At 47.3% G+C, this 19507-nt stretch overlaps 1 pseudogene across 1 annotated transcript in view; it reads left to right on the forward strand.

Moving 5' to 3' along the window:
* The window catches only part of LOC144123943 (protein argonaute-4 pseudogene), a 97750-nt pseudogene extending 78291 nt beyond the window's left edge, over positions 1-19459 (forward strand). Inside the window, exon 5 of the transcript XR_013313142.1 lies at positions 19255-19459. The product of XR_013313142.1 is annotated as a protein argonaute-4 pseudogene (transcript). The remainder of the gene's footprint in view (positions 1-19254) is intronic.
* Positions 19460-19507: the final 48 nt, after the last annotated feature.

Genomic DNA, 19507 nt, shown 5'->3' on the forward strand with positions numbered 1-19507 from the left:
TCAGATAGCAGCGTGTAAATATTGCACATCAAGGAAGATTATCACAAATATGGCGAAGAACGAAGAACATTTACTGCACATATAAGTCGCCACAAGCACAAACAAAGCATTTCATTCTCGTTTAGTCGTACCAGCGAGAATGCGAGATTTAGCATTGAGTGAAGAGACATAGTAAACCGTTCAAGCTGCAAGTGTGCACATACTGCACTACAAAAATTTTTGATGAATATTTCATTAAAAAACTAAGAAATGATAAAAACTGAGGCATACAGACTTGTGGAACATCGCGAGCAGGCAATTGCTAATTGCAGGCCATTTTGGCTAATAGAAGTCAAGTCGACTGCTGAAAACATCGTTTTTCTCTTCTTTGCGAATCATTTCACGCAGTTTGGGAACTGATTTTACTTTCGTTGAAATGCCAGCAGCTTTCAATTCGGTCCGCAGTTCAACCGCGTCCATATCCTCGATGCAAGCGGGAGGTGTATCCTCGCGCTCCATTTCAGGAGCGCTTCGAGCCCTATTTGTGCGACTCTCTTCAATCATTACCCTCAACCCAGTATGAACGATCGTGGTTTTTTGTACGCTCGACTTGTTGTGACGTGCGCGCTATTCTCAAGGCGTTTTGCCAGCTTCAGCGCATCGGCGGCCACATTCCATTTATTGGATCTTGCATGATGCAAATGCTTCAGAATATCATTCTTTTTCTCAATGCCTTCGCTCGAAAACCACCCCAAACACTTGAATTCTTTATGCTTATTTGAGGCATGACAGACAAGAATATGCATATATGGCGTCATTCTTTCAGCCCCGTAACCCTTATGCCCTCGTTCTCCAAGTTCTAAGTACGTTTTATGGAATTTGGCTATTTCTTGCTCGATGCTTTCGCCGGTCGTGTTATGTTCAAAATGATCAAAAATGCGACTAAGCATTTTCCAAAGTGAGATGATTTTTTTTTCTGTTCCGGGCTGAGTTTTCCAGTGAGCTCTCTGGCAGCATTTCGAGCAGGTTCTCGCAGGAGTCTCCTTGAATACAGGTGAAATGTTTTCCTTTTCTTTCGTCCTGCCAACAGTTCAAATTTTACACCACAGCTATTAATTGCCTGCACAATTGCTTCCACGTGAGTGCTCTTGGTGTTTAACGTAACTTTATCGCGGTTGTCTTTGTCCATTGCTTCGACAATCAATCCATCAACCAGGCGATTAACGACTCGAATGCGCATGTGTAAAATGTCTGGAACCACAAATGCAGGTTCAATGTTGAATAGGGGAACGACTTTCATTCCGAATTCTTCAACAATGCCGTCCTCCCTCATGTTTTTTAGAGTGCGCAGAGAGGCGGCTTATTACACTCCTCTGTGTTGGCCCAGCTCTGCTTCGTTCCTTTAAATTAATACGACAGAAAGGACATGGGTGCCTAGAAGACGCTGACTGCAATCCTTGAACCATGAGCAAGAATTTTAGATCTGAGCCCAGACAGACTATGACGGGAACTTCCTGTCCTTCCAAGCTGACACTGCCCCTTTCACAACACTGTTAACTTCGTCTATCAAATCCTTCAAACTTTCTCTAATCTGAAAATAGTTTTCAGAGACTTCGACGACTGCGAGCAGGCGATGTAAGGTATGGCTCTGCAGCCTCCGGCTGCTGTCAATCAGGAGAAAAGATAGAGTTCTCCTGCTTGTTCGTGTGCTGACTACACAGCCATCTCGGGGGAAGAAAGATCCCCGATAGTCAGTTTTATCATTACTGCGGTATTCTTTTTTGATTCCTCGCTCCACGGAGATTCCGTCAATGTCAGAAAAAGTGATTTTGTGCAGTAGCCCTCGAAGGTCTTCTACAACCAACTGGCATAAGTCCAAGCCATAGCTTTCAAAATTTCTTCTAGCCCTTGAACTATCACGCTTGCCTACAGATGCAGCTTTCTTCTATCGGTGCTTTTCGAACCTTCCCCGACCCTTTTTCTGCAGTTGTTGAGCAAGCGGCAGTTTTTTGCCTGTGATGACAGGCTTTTGTTTCCTTTTGGCAGCTGAAGGCATTTCGCCTCAAAATCCTGAATGGACTTGCGTAGTTCAGAAAGAGACCGTTCTGATACACCCTCCATTCGCTTCACTTCTTCTTGTAAAGCTTGAATAATGATGTCCTTGATACTGTTATTTGAATTTTGAACAGAACTTTCCTTATCGAAGGGAATTTTTACATGGCGCTCTTTTTTAAGGAACCCCTCTTTTGCTCGGCCATTAATTTTTCTTTACTGAGTATCTACCGAGGAGCAGAGGCTTCTAAATCTTGTCTCTACTGCAACCTTTAAACTCTCTGGGATGGACATGCCAAGTGGAATAAAAGATGTTATTGTCTCAAAATAAGATTTCTCCAAAACCGTTTTGTTGCTAAAGATTTCCAGAACTGTCTTATTTGTCAATGTAAATGAAATTGCAAATTCAGAAATCTCTAAGCGCAAAGCTCCCGAACTCATTTTTAAGAAATTCTAAACAACACAAATTGAAATGCAAGAATCAATACTATATCGAAAAAAAAAACAAAGTTCCAAAACGTTTGCTGGCAACATATATGTGAAAGGCGGAAGGCTCACTATTTCTGTGGGTTAGGTTCTGCATGCAACAACCTTTGACACAAGGAACATTTGCAGACTTTCCACAGAATAGCCGTTTGGAAAGAGCTTGCAAGCTTTCTGTCGTGTCACAGCAGCCTTCACACGCACTGGGAACTCAATTGCCACTACAGTGCCAAGTTTCGTTTCTCGAGTATGCCACCCAAAGAGAAGATTCAGCTTTGAAAAGTCTGACTCATTGCAAACAATCCAACCCCTTTCGAGCGGCCTTTCTTTCCTACTGAAAACCCCTCTAAAGATGTCCAGGTCTATGTTCACCTTGACACGCCCGCTGGATCGACGGCTGTTGGAAAGTTTCTTTTGCACAGCGTAAATTAATTCCTCAGCAGCAGCTTCCAGTCGTTGTGGCGATGGCTTGCTTGGGTGCTTAAATTCCCGGAGACAGGCGCCGTTCAGATTGGTTCTTGGTTCAACGGAGCAATGCCACTTGGAATATCCTTTCCATTTTATAAGGTATCCCTTGCTCTGTAAAAAAAGATGGCATGGTGAAACATTTAGCGCAAGAAAACTCACACACGCCGAGGAACGACAAAACGAAGCACAAGTGAACCAAAGAAAAGACAAAGGAAAGATATGTCACTACGAAATGAAGAGCCAATGAACATGAATGGTAATTTATGCAAATGTTAACATATCCATTTGTGACGAAATGAGTGCCTTAGAGGACTTAAGTTACTGGGGATTGAAGGGTATGCTCAAAATCTTGACCGCGTTATCTACCTTACTGGACTCAGGCTGCCCGCTTAGCGCGAAAAAATATATTTATGAAAAATGCTTTGTCTCTGGCATCATCACTAAGTTTGGAAGTCGAGTGTTCAAAACTGGCGGTAGTAGTAGTAGTAGTAGTAGAAAACATTTATTCATAAAAAGGTAGGATAAAGAGGCGGGAAAAAAATAGATTTTGGGTGGAGTCCTTATTTCAGGACCCCAATGTCCACCGCAGTTGCTCTTGCTTGGGATATCAGGCTACGCTGGGTCACCAAATCGGAGCTGAGCAGGGCAGACTCCCACTGTTCCTCGGATTGATGTTTGTCTAGTTCGGGGGACTTGCTACCGGAGCAGCCCTATGTTACATGGTATGTTGTTGGAATTCCGCCACACCAGGGGCAGATTCCGTCGTATCTATCGGGAAACATGATATGGTATTTGTGTAGGTTTGGGAAGGTGTTCGTCTGTAGTTGTCGCCAGCCCCTCCCCTCTGCCGCCGTTAGCTTCGAGTGTGGTGGGGGATAGACTTGCCTTTGCGTTCGGAGAAGGAGGAGGCGTTCGCCGTACATAGAGGGAAGAGGGGTGACGTCGGGGAGGTTAGTCGCTCGGTTGGTGTATCTCGAGCTAGACTGTCCGCGGCCTCGTTTCCCTCGAGCCCCTCGTGCCCAGGAGCCCAAGTGATTTGGTGCTTGCATGTGGAATTTTTAACATGTGGGGTAGTCAGAATGGAGCGATGGAGTGTGGAAGTCTGCCAGTGAGGAAGAGCCGACACGCCGACTGGGAGTCTGTAACAATTTTTAGTCCGTTTCGCGTGGTATCGCCGTGCTGGATGGCGAAACCGATTGCGGCCGTTTCTGCTACTGTGGGAGAGCAGTTGCGTAGAGAGGCGCTGGCGATTTCCTTGAAGTTGGTGTCCAAAACTACCGCCACCGCGTTCGTGGAATTGGGGTACATGGCTGCGTCGACGTATACAGCATTTCGTGCCTGTCGGTGTATGCGGCGCAGGTAGTCCACTCGCGCCTTTCGTCGTCCCTTTTGTGAGTCCGAGTGAAAACTGGCGGTATACCAATTGCGGAGAGAATTTGTTATAGAAAGTCTCCCTGACTGCCGCGCTTTGGGGCCTCCTACTGTGCAATTTTACCAATTTCTCTAACACATTTTAGTCAATGAAAACCTAAAAACCTAAAGAAAACGTGATCAAGACACCTCTTAAGTTTATATTCCTCGCAGCTTATTTATATGCAAGCTAACAACATTTTTTCAAACATCAATAAACAAATGCAAAAGAAAAAGGTTTGAATTTTTCTGGGCTCTCTTATACAGATAACAGCAGTAACACATACCAGGTGTTACAGAGAAGACTAAGTCATCATCAAAATTAAGCTTTCTCGGATTAGCTCAGCTAACAAAGCGAAAGTCGTCGGCGTTCATTGTGTTCATTGGTGTTGGCGTTGACAACTTTCTTGGTGATTTTGTGGAAAGGAAGGGCGCATATAACTGGCCACCTGTGTAAGTGGGCGCCTCAATAGCGCTTTGAGGTACGTGATGGTGGTGAGAGAAAGATGTGGGCTGCATGCATTAGCGCTGACAACGTTGTGGCAGAGACGCGGCACTGCAGCAATAGGCCGCAGCCTGACCAACCTCTCGCGATCAGCCATTAATTCAAATGCCACCTGCCAGGGTGGCAGGTTGCGCGCACTGCTCATCCAGTGTGCGGAACGCACTCAACGCTACAGACGCTAAGCCCCGTCTGCTTGCACGATACATCACAGCTCTCCCTGTCTAACAAGGTTCAGCAGTAGTTGAGCAACAGCTAATATTTTTTTATCCAGCTGATACTCGGCTAGATAACGTGGTCAGGCAGCAGCCGCTGCACGGCTGTGGAGCCCCTGCGCAGAGACGGCGAAGACTAGGCTTTGCGGCGCGGCGAAGTCACTTGCTGGGTTGCTATGGCAGCGGCGCAGCAAGGACGTTCAAGATCAAACGTGAGGTGACGGCGAAATCGCTCCGACGAAAGCAGGAGAAGCTTTCGCTTTTAAAATATGGATTTTGCGGCATAGTATACCAGTGCCCGCAAACTGTAGCTAACCGGTAGTTACCCAGTAGTTAACAGGCAGTAAACCGGGAGGAAGCTGGTTTACTAATTCTGATATTAACTTTTAACTATTATATAGGCGCCTAGTTGCAGTTAGAGGTAGGTTACTAATATCCGTATCAGTTTTTAGAATTTCGAAAACGCGATTACCCTCATCGCAGTGGCTCGACAAAATTTGGCTACATCATGCGATGGCTCAGTGGTTAAGGTGCTCATCTGCTGAGCCGGAGTACCCGTGTTGGCACTCAACCGCAGCGGCTGCGCTTCTATGGAGGCGAAACGCAAAAGGCACCCATGCGCTGTGCAATATCACTGCACTTTGAAGATCCCTAGTTGGTCGAAATTATTCTGGAGCCCTCCACAACGGCACCTATTTGTTCCTTTCTTCTTTAACTCCCTCCTTCATCTCTTCCCTTACGGTGCAATTCGGGTGCCCGCCGAGATAGGCGGGACAGTTACTGTGTCATTTCCTCTCCTCAAAAGCCAATTTTCAAGAACCAGTTAGCGCCAAAATACATGCGCTTTCGAAAGCATGCAAGCAAAGAAACCTTTCCAGTGCGCGCAACTAGTCGAAACAGCCAAATTTTGTCGATCCATATGGCAAAAGGTAACCATGTTTTGGAAATTCTAAAAACTTATATGGCTATTACTAACTACCGGCTACAAGTCTAAAATTACGACTAAGCGCCTAACTGCAATTGTTAAAAGTTAATTATTAAAATCTAGTTAACCAGCTGAATAGTTAAAACAATTCACCGGAAACAATTCACACTGGTAATACTGTGCCGTAAAAGCCATATTTTAAAGCCAAAACGCATATTTTTGAAACGTCTTCCAGGTAACACCTGGTATTCAGAGTCGCTCAGCTAATGCTAAGGAAAGCTTGAAGGAACAAATGCGCGCGCTGCAAATATTCTGCACTTGCAAGGTTTAGGTTGTCATCTGTTCTATCCAAACATATTGTTGTGCGCTTATTTTTATTCCTCGAGATGGGAAAGCGAACCAGCTGCATGTTTTTTTTTATGTGTCAAATCTTGCCGCTTCACTCCTCTGTCAGTAGGTATGCTATACCGTTTTACATCGCCCACGAGCGATTCCTCTTTAATTCGCTCGCCTTGCATGCTTTGCATCATGTCTACTTGTGAATGACAACGTATCCGGTAACACTGGCATGCGTACATTAGTAAATAAAGTCCTCACTTGGTCTACATTTATGTTGAAAATGTTGAGCTGAAGTTATGAATAACAAGAGAGATAGCGCTACTTGTTAATTGCGTACTTCAGAAATATTATGTCCAGCAGAAGGCGCCTGCTGTATTTCTGCATTATTCGAACCTTTGCATGTTATCTCTTTAAGCTTCGCTAAATTATCTGCAGTGCCTTGCATATCCTTTGGAATAATAATACATTTGCTCTGACGTCTCCCTGTACTGCTTTTTACCTAATAAAATATGAGAGCACTACGTAAACCGCAATTAGCACCATGTAAGCAAGGGCCTTAAGCTGTTTGCATGCTATAAACATGAACGACCGGTCGTTGTGTACATTTTTTATGGTCGTTGTTTTATGAGGGTTTAACGCCCCAAACCGACTCAGGCTATGAGAGACGCCGTAGTGAAGGGCTTGGGAAATTTCGACCACCTGGGGTTCTTTAACATGCATCGACAACGCATAGTACACGGGGCTCTCGAATTTCACCTGCATCGAAATTCGACCGCCGAGGCCGGGATCGAACCCGCATCTTTCGGGCCAGCAGACGAGCGCCATAACCACTCGGCCACCGCGGCGGCGTGTCACGTGTCGCATGTGCAATGTTGAATGCTAACTGTGATGGGTGGCAATTCTATGTAGTAGTAGTAGCGGTGATTTTATCCAAATAATAAAAGAAAAGAAGGGAAAGATTTTTCCTGCTGCGAGCACTTGAGCTGGGGCAGCGCAAATAAAGGGATATCAGGCAGATTAGAGAAATGAAATAACTATAGCCATAAACTATAGGAGGGAGAGTGGTCAGGAACTATGTACAAGTATTAGCTTTACAAATTCGCAGTTATATGTCAGAAAAAAACGAAGAAATTTTGAGGACACTGAAGACTGCTTGTGAAATCATGGAATGCGAAAGAATTAATGTTTAATCGTGGCCCTCGTGGATAGCTCCAAACGAAGACGCGTCCTTTGTTTGTTCTTGTTCCCAGATCATTACCCGCCGCGGTGGCTCAGTGGTTAGGGCGCTCGACTACTGAGCCGGAGTTCCCGGGTTCGAACCCGACCGCGGCGGCTGCGTTTTTATGGAGGAAAAACGCTAAGGCGCCCGTGTGCTGTGCGATGTCAGCGCACGTTAAAGATCCCCAGGTGGTCGAAATTATTCCGGAGCCCTCCACTACGGCACCTCTTTCTTCCTTTCTTCTTTCACTCCCCCTTTATCCCTTCCCTTACGGCGCGGTTCAGGTGTCCGCCGATATGCGAGACAGATACTGCGCCATTTCCTTTCCCCAAAACACCAAAGCGTGCTTGTGGCCTCGAGCGCGTTTGGTTCGCAACCTAGTGGTTGTGTCGAATTCTACCTAAGCCTCCTATCTTCTTTAATCGAAACGATGACCCCACACTGAATTTCCGTGACAATCCTTCCACACAAACCAAGTCCACAGTGACTGCACACGCATGTAAGCTCTACGCTTGTCATGCTGTAGGAATTAAAAAAAAGTTACCAACAAGCTCTACAGACCGCCCTGAATTGTGTAATCAGGACATGCAAACAAACACAAAACGTAACATGGACCGAGGTGCTTAAAGAAATGGCTTGGGAAGGTTGTTGCTTACCGTTTTGGCAATGACTCTCTCGACCAGGTGGTACATCAAAACTTCAGCAGAAGAAAGTCAATGGACGCAGGGAACTGGCTAACCAGTTGCAGCTGATGACAGACAGTAGCGAGACAGCCAGGTCCTGAGGAGCTTAAAGGATGCGGGAGACGAGGGCAAGGTGTATGGGGGGGCGATGGCGGTTACATGGAACTGGCTAAGAGAAAATCTTCCTTCATTGGCACCGCCGAAGATGCAAGGGATCTAAATCTAGCTCAGAACGATCTCCCATGGCTCCGGACCCTGGTTTTAAAGACCTAGAAACCCGGCCCACCTCTTGCATCGCCCAATCAACAGCAAACTAACCCATCATTGGTTTAAAAACTTCATGGCACGCCCTCCAATTTCGGCAAGGTTCAAACCCTCTCCCTGAAATACACAGCACATCTAAATTGCTATAAGAAAATGTAATTCCGGGAATGAACCCTCGAAATGCTTGGGCCAACAGGTTTACATGCCACGCCCCATTCTTCCACAGTATTACTCAAACTCTCTCCCTTAAAAAGTAAAAAGAGAAACATATGAAAATACATCAAAACATTCCCATGCGGCTCCCAGCTTTACGCCAATTACCGATATTCAACCGATCGCTACCGCTGCGAGTAGTAGACTACTCGTCTTCGGGACGACTGTTGACAGGCGTCCCCGCAAAATCTGGAAAGAGGCGCCAGCCTGTCGTTGCTGCCTCTGAACACGCTTCAGCGTTTCGTTAAGCAGGCCCGCTTCTCGGGACCCGTTGGTATGCCCCATCCTCTGACTTCGACGCCGTCGCGGCGGACGCGGCGTCTGCTTGCCGCGTCCGCGCTGACCATGCGCTATGCTACGCTATCACTGCGGTGGTTTCCTTAGACGGGCGAAGGGGGGCGGGCGGTTTCGGGAAAACGTCTTGGCTCCTTTCCTCTGGCTCGGTCTTTGCCTTCGCCGGTCTACGCCCGCTTGCCTCGCCATGCACGCTTCCTGCTGACGGGGATTAACATGGAAATCGCCGCATCTCGGCGCCGGGCTGTCGACAAACCCTCGGATGGTTCGAACCTCGGCTTTTTAAGCCCTCGTGTTGAAGACATCCGGGTCAGTGGCTGCAAACCATGGATGTAAGAAGCGGGAAGTGTCCCCAGGGAGCAATTAACATTCTTCCCTGTCTGTTGGATGTGCCACTTCTCAAGTAGAAGCCTCCTGTGCGGGTTAGCTTCGGTTTCCAGTACATTAGTGCCGTCAACGTCCATTCGGTGGTCGCATGCCTCGCAGTGTTCGGCCGCAGCGCTGCGGCCACGGTTCGTTTGTCGGACGTCCGCTTTGTGTTGCCTCGTCGCGGCGCGGGGCTGGGCGCGCAGGCGCTCTGCCGTACGCCTAGGATGTGCCCATCGAGATGGGGCTTAAGGAAAACATTTCCAACGCGCTGCATTTTTCAGTGAGTGAGCAAATGAGAGCCACGGCCACTCGGTGATGCGGTTCCATCGAGTGGCCGCATTGGTACCAACCGTTGCCTCCACAAGCTGGTAGAACAGCGGGCTAACGGGGTCGCATTTTTCATTGCAGCACTGAGGCTTCAATTTTGGATTTCGACGTGGCCTCTTTGTATGTCTGAAATTTACTTGACCTGAAATAAAATAATCGAAAATGTTTTACGGCCGCGAGTGAGTTTCGAACCCGAGGCGGCGAGAACGCATACGTTTTGCTGGTTACTGCGTTAAGCCCGGGATACATGGAGCGTTTTTTGGGCGATTTTCGCCCGACGGCGCGCATTTGACGCCCGGTCTCGAAAAAAACGCCCGCCGCCGCCGATCTGGCCCCGCCAGATATTGACGCGCGGCGTCCGGAGAGACCAGAAGCGGCAGCCGGGGCAAGCCAATAGCAGCGCAGAAAGCCCGCTCTTCCGGTTTGGCTGCCTCCGCCGCCGCCGCCGCCAACATGGCCGCCATGGCCGACGAGCTCTCCTGTGTTTATTGCACGAAAATGTTGTTATCGTGAAAATAAACGCTTCACGAGACATGAAATGTCACTTTTTTTGGAGAACACGGCAGAATCTTGGATCGAAATGCCCGCTTTTCCTCCCTGAAGCGAAGGTGCCGAATAAAACCGCAGCCGATGGTAGCCACGGCTGAGCGGGCATCGAAAGGTACGCGACCGCATGCATTCGAGCGCAGAAAACCTTGTAGATATCTATGCACGCGTGCTGCAATCAGTACAGTGTTGTCTAAATGAACAATTTCGTTATTCTGAATAAGGAGTCAGCGTCGCTGCTCTCAAAGAGCTCCTCGCTCAATGGTATTTGCCACTTGTTGATCATATTGCTTTCGCGCTGAGAGATACGCGGCGGCGGGCTGCCGCTGTTTCCCTCCATGTATCTCCGGCCGGGCGTCGCGCCGCCGCGCCGTTTTCTGCCGCGCGAACATCGTCGGAAAAAACGTCGCATGTATCCCGGGCTTTAAGCGTGGCCCGCATGGAGCGTTTTTCCGGGCGATTCGCCGGCGTCGGCGGCAGCGGAGCGCTTTTTTGCCGCCGTCGACTGCCACACCGCCGCAGCCGAACATTCTGCGTCATAAAATACCAGTCTCTTGCGCTGTATTTTGGATATCGTCGTCTTCATCAGCTGCATCTGTGCGCAACGGAACCGAACACTGAAACAGCACTGAAAACCGAAGTGCTAGCACTCCTAGTTGCAACTGGCGTAACCACGCTAACTCGTCCGAAATTGATTTTGGTGGCACTGTCTACCTGTGTCATGCGCTGTGCTTTTAACAAGGCTGGTGGAATTCCTTAGTTTGGCGGAAGGCAGTAAAGAATCTTTTGCAGAAATTCTGATGTCTTTTTTGGGAGATTTTTGTCTGCGTGTGGAGAAACCCTTTGCCAGGACTGACACATTAGTGGTTGTAAGTTTTTTTTTGTGACAGCCTGGAGGCAAGAGTGCGTCCATGACCTTTCCGGGCCGTTTTCGCAGAGGCGCCGACTATGTCGTGCAGCTCGTGCTTCGCACCATAGGGAACAGAAACATAGCGCATCCAAAGCAACCATGGACTGCGCTCCACGATTCGAGGAAAAGTAAAAGGAGAAAAAACAAGAAAGGCAGGCAAAGGCACAGCAGGAGACCCCTCCCCACTGTCCTTTTCTTCCTCCCTCTTACCACCCTGCTACCGGCTGCCCGTGTAGCTCTTGAAAAAGAATTTCTCCGTACCTATGCACCTGCTCAAATCATCCTTGGCCCTTTCCGTTACCGCCTCTCCACGTTCTTCATCCGTTTGATGCTGCGTGTTGTGCGTCTTGTTCCCGTAGCCTTTTTGGGAGGAACAGTGCTGAAAATTGTGCCCTAAGGGAATGGTGGAATTCAAGCAAGTCTTGGTTAAGACGATTCCCAATTCTTGCATATTTGTTTTAAAATCAGCGACAACAGCAATGACACATCGCTTTGAGCATGCGGCTCGAGGACGGTGTGTGATTCGTTCCGCAGTGTCGCCGTGTACCCAATGATTTCCAATGGGTAGAAGTTTTCTCGAAGCCTGGCGCTTGGTTTCTTTGAGTTGAAGTGCTCGGAAAATGGTCTTCCACCTAACATTGTGTTGAAGAAAACACTTCAACCCATTGCGCTTGGTGCGAGGTTGCCAGTGCGCCATTAAAACTCATCATCAGCAAAAGAAAACATTTCTAGGCAATGGATACCCAAGATTCTTCACTCGATGTATCATCTAAAACTGAAAAGGATGCAACGAAAACAACTCGATATGCTTATGCTAAGGACACGCTGGTGGCAAGAACGCGTATGCAGTTAGTACGTAAAGGGTGTCTGCGAAACCTTGGCCAGTGTTCTCAGAAAGGAAGGGATGCAAACTACACACAAGCCGGACATCATTATCGGAGGCCTCCTGTGCCACTTCAAAGACAGTCATCCCACCCCAAAAAAGGGCTAGAGGCGCCAACTCAAATGGCCCTTCCTGGGCGTACGCGCTCAGCGTCCGCGCTCTTAGCGTAAGCCGAAACCGGTCTGCGCATGCACACTGCAGGAGACGCCAGCAAGCCTAGGTGAGGCGTCCGTGCTAGATGTCGGCATCAGCGCGCGGGCGCTCGTGTACGCGTTGGAAGGGGGGTCCGGTTTATAACAATGGAAGGATCGCCGGGCTCTCGGTGGCTCTTCATGGCTTGAAGCTATTTCAGGTTCCCCGAACTTTTCTTCGCGGTTTAAGTTGTTCTTTCATCGCCCCCCAACCCCTTCTCTCCACGGCTTGAAATTCTCTCCGTCCGCTCGACAGGGGAAGGGAGCCAGCACCAGGAACATGGAGATGCATGGCACATTTAAAAGTCGCTGGATCGTTCCGTGGAAACGGCTCCCTCTTCTGACTCCCGCGGTTTGTGCGCTTAAAAAGCCGCGCTAACTCCCCGGCAGTCACACATCCAAGAAGTAGTAGTGTGCCAAGAGCTTCAGAGGCAACAACAACTGACGAGAATACAAAAAGGAAGCTAAAAATGTTGCCGGCCCAGCGATTGCTATGATATCCCTCAAGCACTGGAACTGCAACCGGTGGAATTAAAAGCAAAGAGAGAGGACAGCGAAACGTAGATAGGAGAGCTGCAGAAAAAAAAAACGACGGTAGGTTGGAACTTAAGCAAAAAAAAAATATGTTCGCGCCACTCGTGCGAAAGTGCTTATGGGTATTGTTGCACATATTCGCAACACGGTAAATTCACTGCATATTCAGGGCCGCGAGCATGTAGCGTCCTGTCGCTAATGAATCGCGCTAGCGGCGCATTGCACAAACGGGTTGGGTGGAGCGCCGAGTCACCGTACTGGAGAAAACCAGTAATCTTTTAAACATCGTGTTATCCGACAATAACTTCTGTTCATTTCTTAGCAGATTTAAATTATAATCAAGAACATTTAACTAGAGTTTGACTCTTGATTGCTGCTCTGGGTAACGGCGTAGTTACTGGCTTGCCGAACTGATGGCACACTCTTCAGAATAGTTCCCAGCATGCCACTCTATGAAGTCTTCGTTAGCGGTTCATCCTTCACGTACATCTTTGACAGAATTGCCGAACCAAGCATCGATTACAGCAATGGTAAACCCCTTCTCGACGGCGAACGATCGAATCGTGAGAAGCACTTTACCAACCTAGACAAAAATGTGAACTACAACACTACTAATTGTTACATTGGACAAATAACCTACTGGCATAAAACGCAGCATCAGGTTTGCCGCCTCTTATGTGCAACACATGCAACATTCACTTCAACGCATCCTTGGTGCACTTGCACCACATCGACAAAAGATTGGAAGAGCTTTCTGCTATTGAGGCTAATAACATGAGTGTTGAAATGTAGACATTAAGACACGATTTTACAATTTTGAATGCACAGTGCAAGAACCATATGCAAGTATCGGTGAGTGAGCTCTAAGTATGAGTGTCCGGGAATTACAAATTTCACTGCTTGAACGAAAGTACCTAGAAGCTTCATTGCTTTGCACTGTTATTGTGTACGCAATTCCACTATCATCTATGCCGGTGTGGTCACTGTACGCGCTTAATGAAAAATGTACCTGTCAAGCAAAAGAGTCTTTTTATAATTTCCTCTATATACCTCATAGAAGGCACACGCTTTCTTGTAGCATTTTATGTAGCAGCCCATGGCCATAGCCTCCCTCCGATGGGGGCAATTTTTATAAAACTGCGCATTCGTACGGCAGGCTCAACCTCCCAAAGCAACCTACCAAAGCAGGGACACTGTAGCAGGGCACGGCCGGAATCGAGCCGCCTCCGCTACTCGAGCCCGGCCGCGAGCAGGGACGTGTGCCTTTCCAACGCACCGAGAGAGGGCGCCACACGTTTCATGAAAAAGCTGATGATGCATGATCAATAGTGAAATAGCGCAGGAAGACTTTTACGCCATTGAAATGTAAAATACCTTATACTTCCTTAAAGGTAGGACATTACCCTACTGAACCTGCTAGAGCTTGTCGATATATTTTAAAATAGGGCTGTAGTGAGCGATAAATTGAAGTCAAGTGGGGTATTTTTCAGGACCTCGCCATAGGCTCCATGCAGTCATAGATCATTGCTCATGGCAAACGCAATATGTAAGCTACATCGATGAAACTCGACTAAATGAAAATTTAAGATGCATTTAACATCTAGGCGAGAGAGCTAATTTCTAACTGTTATGCGCGACGAAATATCAATTTTTATTTTTCGTCGCCATTGAGTTACGCGCCGCCGCGCCGCCGGCTGTCGCGAGATGGCGCGACCGGTTTTTCGAGGCGCATGGTCCAGAATCCTGGGGATGTTTCTAAAACATTTTGATCACCTTCTTTGCCTTTTGATACCTCAGAAATATAGTTCAAATGACTACTATAAGAACATAAATTGCATAAAAAATTTCAAATTTCCATATTTTTGTATCTTTTATGTTTTATATTTAAAACATAAATACAGAAGGTGAGTTCAATTTATTGGATATGAAAGCACATCTTTTATTTATGCAAAAAAGTTTCAGCCATGTGTAAAAACATTTATCTTTTGCAAGTTCTGGAGCTTGGTCTTCAATATGGGCAGTAAATAAGACATTCATTTCATTAGATAATATGCCAGAATCTATCTTGCCGGTTACATATTCTGTCAAGTTTAGAATCTCATCCACTTCTTGCTCTTTGCGGAATACTTCGGCAGACTCTTCAAGCGCTTTTTTCAAAGTAGCAGACTCAAGACGGCATCGCTTCGATTTGAGGACATCACTTGAGGTGCATGGCTTAGAAAGACCAGACGGGCATTCTGGAAACTTAGTTGGGATTGTGGCCGTGTGAAAGCAGCGCAGTTGTGGTGCTCTCTGTAAGCTCGGCGATGGGGTAGACCTCTCGCACGAGTGAAGTTCGCAAACCTAGAGGGAAGTTTAATTTTGTTTAAATAGCTGTAGCATGGCAAGACAGCTATCTCCTAAAGTGCTGGATTCACTGCTTATGACTGGAACAAGCTTCCTGGTTTACAGACACTTTTCTAAAGTGTAGCGCCAAGTCAATCCTGTTTTTCAGAAGAGACTATTATAATTGAAAACGTTCCAAACATCTTGCCTCAGAGTGCGGTGACAACGAAATTTCCACGTGGTATAGCCCTAATCCAGTTGTTCTGTTCTTCAACCCAGAGAAACTTCAAAACGTGGTGTTTGGGCCCCGATCTGCATTTAATCTGACAATTGGGCACGCAGCACTTGTCTCCAATGAAGGCACTACCACATCACCTCGACGGACACACAACCGCAAGCGCAGCTTAAGGCGTCGACTCTACATGCACTGTCAGTGTATAGAAAAAAAGTGTGTTCGGAAACGTGTCGCAACGTGCCACGACTTTGCTTTCCCCGAGGTAATCAAAGGAACGTCACGTGTTTGCGGAACTGATCGCATTGTCGTTTCTGTCGTCCCCCACTCCGACTTCTCTGAATAGATGGAGTTAACCATAGTATACCTTCCTGGCCTCATCTGCAACACTCCTGTTTCGCTCGTAGCTTCGGAATGTGCTGCATGAAACTTTATGTAGGCCTCTTTTCCGTGACATAGCTCAGCGGGGAAGGAAGAGCCAGCAGGCATTTAGTTCTTTTGAGGGTGTTGCCCTACCTCCACCAGCTGCGGCGCGCGCCGAGTCACTGCTGCCGCAGTACTGCGTGCCGTCTGAAAAAGAGTTTGGCGCTGTGAAGCAATGAGAACCCCCAGCTCCTGACTTCAGTTGCATGACGTGATGCTGAATGCCATATTTTCGCACGAAAGCCTGGCACTGCGTGTCGCCACCAGGTGTGAAAGCGGGTATTTTTAAAAATGTGTTGTAAATTTTCCGTTCACTTTTGAGGTCTGGTACGCGGCACGGGCGCTTGGTGTCCTGTACTCAACATAGTGCAAGCATTTCAGGGACCCTTTAAAGGTGTGAAATTTTTTACAGTGCAGGCATTCAGCTCACCTTTGAGAGAATGCCAGCCGAACGGGGATATCACTCAGAGACACTATCCGTTCTGAGCATGACTCAACGGAATGGTTAGGAGTGCGGACGGTATATGGGCACACAACACAACAGTATTCCTATTTTGTATTGCAATCCGTCTAAAGGGCTCACGAACCGAGCATTTGCGTACTGTGGTCACTGAGAGCTGCCTTGCCGTCGCCAGTCTTCCTAGCCGACGCGCCATCCCGACAAGCTGTAAGACGCCCTTAGAGGCGCTGCGCTCTAGTTCTTACTTCTGAGAGTAGTCAGCGTGCATATGTTTATTTTCTTTGCTTCTTTCCTCTACAAACATCATCTGCGTGTCCGCACTCATTGCAATTCCCAGTAATGCCCATTCTCATCGCATAACAAGCCGGCAAGCGCTACTTAGCTGCATATGCTATGCCATAATAATAATAATAATAACAATAATAATAATCAACGTCATCATCATCAGCTTCACTATGCCAAGCGCAGCGCAAGGACCTCCCATTACTCTCCAATTAAACCAGCCCTGCGTTAACCGCGCCCACATTATCCCTGCAAGCATTTTAATCTCACCTGCCCACCCAACTCTGCTGATCCCCGCATCCCTTGCCTTCTCTTGCATATGGGAGCAGTGGCTACACGGGATTAGACAACCGCTGCATCATCATCACCATCAGCCTCACTGCTGCGTTTGCTTTCCCTTGGAATCAACTCCGTAACCCTTAAGGACCAGCGGTTATCTTCCCTTTGCATTACATGCACTACACAAGCCCATTTTTCCCTCTTGATTTCGATGAGGGTGTTATTAACCCGTGTTTGTTCCCTCACGCACTCTGCCCTCTTCAGGCCACTACTAACGTTACACCTACCATTTTTCTTTTCATGGCTCGCTGTGTTGCATATATGGACATTAACCCATTATCGCTATCCCAGCAACTGCCATCCGTGAACACTCTATCTGAAAACCAGAATGGAAGTGGAAACCGAATTGCTAGCACACCTAATTCTCATCTCGCCTAACTACGCTGATCGACCATCATTTTTTTATCTTACCCACTGCAGATGTCAAGATGATGCACGAATTGGGTGGCCTGGGCCACTTCTGCGGCTTAGAAGACCACATTCTACAGCCTAGAGTTTTGCCCCTGGTTGCGACATCCTCTGCGGTAGACCACGTCGTTGCGGCCATTTTTGCTGCCTGTGTTGCCTTCGACTCTTGACCGCCGTCCACCTCTGCCGCCCAGAGTTCCTCGCCGATGATCACGCAATGGTGACTGGGCACAATAGCGACTACGTCGTGAACTGGGTCAACTGGTTCTGATCGGCAGACGATCTCGTCCTCCACCACGACCTGTGATTGCAGATGTTCCCGGAAGGTTGGGAAAGGCTTCGCATCTCCAGCCAGCTGCAGTTGAAGAGGCTCATCGCAAGTGCCCCTAACGCTGGAATAGACAACTTGTTCATAGCCCGAGGCCTTGCGTCCCTTTGTCTCCAGTTGTCCGCAAAGTAAGCAGCTATCGTTTCTGACATTCTTGGGCACTGTGCGAAATGAGAACCAAAAAGGAAATCAGGTTTATTCAGGATTGAGTTTTGGTTGCTGCTGAGAAGGTGGAGCTAGCTGCAGGGCCTTGTTAAGTGACGAGAATACGGAGATATGGCACGACGCGAAGATTGGGGGCTTTGCCGCTGTGCGTATACGTAGCAGTTCCTTCGTTGCATACCTTTGCAGTGTATTGGCTAGTTAGTTTGGTTTACTTCTTGTTAACGTAATCTACTAGTTGAAGAACTGACCATGCACAAACCAGTGTGTTAATTTTTTATTTCCACTGGTTCTGAATCTAGATCATTTATTATCATTCTTTGGGACACAAGTGGACAGCACTCGTAAAAGTGAGCGCTCAATAATACAAGTGATAAAGGTGGCAGAAATTTAACTACGACAAGCCTTCTCCACGCAGGCAGTCCAGTTTTATTGAGAATCCTCTACACCATATCCTTATGTGAGGTGTCAGCATTTAAATATAAATATATGCCACTAGAAAAACAATGAGCGGAGCATAACGGTGGGTCCTTGGCGTTGTCGATAAAACGCGAAGCCAAGTCGATGCGGCAATTGCTTCCTTACAGGGCTGTGTGCCATGTTGCGGGATTCGCACGAACTAAGGTCACTCCTCAGATTTATGGAGACGTAAATTTGTTTTCTGAGAAAATGAGACATCCGAGCAAAAATCAGGAAATGTAGGTGATAATCCGCTTTCAGTGGTGCTAATATATACTCGGTTTGGATTTTGTGTAGACACAGCGCCGCTGATGAAGTGGTCAGATGCTAAGCATTTGAGCAAATACACCTGCGATCCATTTGGTTTAAAACTGGTTTGGAGTGAATTCTGTGGATGCGTCTACTTGATAAAATCAAGTTCTATTGGCTGACCTTAACATAAGTGATTGAACTTTGTACAGCAAAGTCCGTTTAGCTGCTTCGCAGAAATGCATTCCCTTTGCGCAGTCTGTTAGATTGCTGGACACGTCGGTTCCTTTTTGGCTGCCAAGCACTTTATAAATCGATTCTCATGTCCCGACATGCCCAACGTTCTTGGACAAAAATATTTATGATTGAAAAATAGTAAGATACTGTTCTAGAAATATTGAAGGTAATGGTTCATTTTTCTTATGTGTAAGAGTAGAATGTTAACGTTTCCATCGATCGCATCGAACAGTGAAGACTAGCATTGAAACTTAAAAGGGAACGCTTTTTCCTGTAGCAAAAGCGGTAGTAGGACAAAAAAAAGATTTAAGACTGCCGACTGGTGGTGGGCGGGTATATTGATTGTTATACTGAAATCTTATATTGAAAAATTACGTTCATAAACTTTTCTCGTTTTAAAATGATTCTGTCCAGAATTTATGCTTATTGTAGTGGAAGTTTGAGTTTGGACAGAGTGATGTTGAAAAAAGGCAGGATAAATTATGTGTGAGTAAACACTGATAATGCTGATGATGGGTGCTGAGATGCTTCCATTTCTGTAAAGCCAGCTGCTGCAACGCTGGGGCCTACAACTGATGCGGCGAGAGTTCCTGCTATCCAAAGTGGGTGAGGAGCCACTGCTCCGCACGAGCGAGGAGGGCAAGGAGCTGCTGATCGAAGCCATGCGCTACCGCCTGATGCCCGAGAGGCGCGCCGCCATGGCGGGGCCACGCACCTCCGCTAAGCAGCTGGGTAATGAATCGCACTGATATTTTGCTGAGAACGAGGTCATCTTACAACCAGCTCACGTTTAGCGC

The sequence above is a fragment of the Amblyomma americanum genome, chromosome 1 (assembly GCF_052857255.1).
Source record: "Amblyomma americanum isolate KBUSLIRL-KWMA chromosome 1, ASM5285725v1, whole genome shotgun sequence".
Lineage (NCBI taxonomy): Eukaryota > Metazoa > Arthropoda > Arachnida > Ixodida > Ixodidae > Amblyomma > Amblyomma americanum.